This window comes from Alligator sinensis, unplaced genomic scaffold (genome assembly GCF_000455745.1).
Source record: "Alligator sinensis unplaced genomic scaffold, ASM45574v1 scaffold717_1, whole genome shotgun sequence".
Lineage (NCBI taxonomy): Eukaryota > Metazoa > Chordata > Crocodylia > Alligatoridae > Alligator > Alligator sinensis.
Window position 1 is genome coordinate 1,092,564 of NW_005841961.1, and position 3,347 is coordinate 1,095,910.

The window sequence follows — 3,347 nt, forward strand, 5'->3', positions numbered from 1 at the left end:
TGCCCCCTCTGGGGCATCTCAAAGCTGCCCCTCTCTGGGGCTAGGGTCTACGTACCCTGCATACAATCTGGGGTCTCTGTTCCCCGCCCGCAACCCACTGGTTGCGCTCAGGGCCCCCACATCTCTGGGGTCCCTATGAGGCCTCCTCCAACCCCTACAGCCTCACCCAAGCCTCCGGTGTAACAACAGAGCCAAACATAACCACAAGCCTCCTGGCTACAACTTAGACACATGCCCTTTGGCTATAACAACCTTGCTCCATATGACAGTGGTACTTGCTACTAGACTCCTCTCCGTATCCTCGCTGCTGGCAGAGAACTGCCAGCCTGGCCTCAGCCCTGGGCTTTATAAGGGCCAGGCCCTGCCTCCTACAGGCAGCTGGCTTTCCTTCCTTCCCCCGGCAACCCGCAGCTGTGCTCGTTACCCTGGCAACCCTCAGCTGGGCTCGTTAGGCTCTGCCAGGGCTCTCTCTCTCCCTGGCAGTTTCTACTCCCTAGGAGCAGGCACTGAGGTGCCCTGCGACGTGTGTCATTTCTCAGCTGAAGTCAATGTCTTCCATTTTTTACTACATTATCACTCCAACAGCAATGAATCACAATAGCAAAAACAAATGAACTCTTAAGAAATGAAAGATCCTTGTCCATGACAATATCCTTGACAAAGAAGGCTAAGGGAAGAGAAATAACTTAAAGTATTCTATATAAGTAAAATACAAGAGAACCGTTTAAGAAGTTGTTCAGGAATTGTCTATATTCCTAGTCCCTGTATCTATCTCTCAGGCAGGGGCAGGCAATTATTTCAGGTGGAAGGCTGCTTAACAAGGTTTGGTGAGTTTTCAGTGGCCACATGGGTAGGCCCTCCCCTTGACAGTTGTCCCACCCCCTGGTCGCCATCTTGAGACTGGAAGTCCCAACCCTAACCCCTGACTTTTGCTACTGGAAGTCCCTCCCCTTGCCTACCAAAATATTCCTTTTGGGAGGAGGGGTTGCCATCTTAGAAACAGAAAAAAACCCAAATCATACACTAAAAGTCAAATATCTACTGTAACATATTTTCATTTTATTACAAAAATTATTTTTGCCATGATTTGTGTTTGTCTACTGTATACAGAGGTGATTGCATAATAACTCAAAATAAATTCTTAGTCTTGTATGGGGGAGTGTGGTTGGGTGTGTGCATGTATGGTGGGATTTGGGGGGGCGTGTATGGTGGGGTGTGGGACTGTGGGTATGGAGCAAGTTCATGAGGGGGTGTGGCTGTGTGTGGGGGGAAATGGGTATGTTGGGGGGGTGTATATGGGGGTTGTGGGGACAGGGTGTGGGTGTGTGGTGTTTGTGGGGTTTGAGGGAGGGTGGGCAGGTGTGGGGACCCCCCACTCTCCCTCCATGGTGCAGCAGCAGGTGGAGGTGCTTGGGGTGCTTGTGCCCTGTGTAGGTGCTGGTGCTCAGTGGCACATGACTCTGACCATTGCAGCAAGGAGTGAGATGCTGAGGAAGCCAAGCAGGTCCCCCAGTGGTTGCAGCAAGGGCAGCAGCAGCTCTGGTGGGAAGCTGTGGGCTGGCAGGCCAGGCCCTTCACCCACAAGGTTGGGAGCAAGGCACAATATGTTGGGCACCTCGCTCTCATCCTGGTGGGCAGAAGGGTGGTATGGAGTACGGTTAGTTGGTGGGCTTTGCAGGCCAGATGAAAGTGCCTGGCGGTCCATATCTGGCATGTGGGCCGTATTTTGCCCATCCCTGGGATAGAGGAATCCTTGTTTCCAGTTCTTACCAACACTGTTTATGCATTTTATATTAAAGAAGTCACTGTCCAGATCATAATGCTTCCTCATCCTAGAAGTATGCCACTACCACAAAGCTACAGGTTTATGCTCTCTCTTGCTTGCTTTCCTTCCTTTCCCATGAATCTTGGACTCTAGGCTTTCCAGTTAGCCAGGTTCAACAGGAGAAGTTGCCTAGCCACAGTCTGGTGGTTGCCACACTTCTACAGGAAATAGAGATTTGAGAACCCCTAGGGGGACAAGTATTTTCACTATTAGATTATTGAGCCTGATTTCTACTGTTTTGAAGAGTACTGTGATTTATACAGAGGTCACTGCTGCTCTCATTTAGGCATCACGGTTCTGACAGTTGCCTCCACTCTGAGCAGCCTGGATCCCAACATGATGGAAGTACCTCCCTTATGTCCTGGAGTCGGAGACCTCAGCTTTGAGAAGAAGCTGATGTTCAGACTCATCTTTGGGAGGTATCTTGGTCTCCCTAGTCACTGTACAGGAAGCCTGGTTGCCTAACTCTATTGATCTGGGTCACCTGCCTGGGGCTCACAAAGTTACTTTGTGTCTGGCTTTAAGTGAGATGCCTAAGGTTACAAACACAAAGGCTGTGACAGGAAAAAGGTCTTGAATCCAAGTTTCTCAAGGCTATTGTCTCACTAATGGACCATTATGTCCTCTAACAAACTGCATCAGAAAAAGGAGACCAATCAGATATGCCTGTTGCTGTGGGCTGTATTATCTGTACCTGCTGCATTCCACTCCAATCCCACGGGGATAGAGCCAAGGGCCATTCCATGCTGTACAGAGGATTCCTGTCTGGCCTTTCTGGGTGTATCCAGACAAGCACATGCGTGCCTCTTGCCCCATCTCAAACCTCTTTGAGATGGGGCAAGAGACACGTGCAGGAATGAAAAAATGTTCCCCGCGCTGCAAACTTGCAGCGCAGGGAGAAAATTATACCCCTGGATATCCAAGGGTTTAAAAAAAATTAAGTTAAAAAAAGCAGGGCAGGGCACAGTCCCAGACTGTGACCTGAGGCAACCAGAGGCTGGGTCCTACACAGAGATGCTTTGGCTGCCAGTGTCTTTGTGGTTGGCCCCTCGCCCTGGTGCTGAAGCAGCTGTTTCAGCACCAGGTCTCCAGTGCCGGTAAGTAAGGGGTCGGGAGGGTTGGAGGAGGGGGGAGTGGACTATGGGGGGGACCCCTGCTGGCCCTGCCCTGCCCATCCCCACCCCCTGCCTGCCCCCCAAGCCCCACTGTCCCTTTTCTGCCCGGCCCCTCCCACCATCTGCCCCCCCGACCTCCCCCAATCCTTGCCCTGCCTGGCTCCACCTTTCCCAGCATCCCAACAGTTTAAAACAAAACAAAACAGAAAAAAACCCTGGCACTTACTGGCAGTTGGAGCTGCCTCTGGCTCACTGGGGCCCTGCCCGCACAGTGCGGGACAGAGGGACAACCTCAGTGGCCCCAGCCCAAGCCCTCCTTCCCTCCGCTGCTCTGTGCTGCCTGGGGGGTAGGACTCTGCTAGGAGGCCCCGGAGCTCCCCTAGCCCCTACTTCTAAGGTAAGTAGAG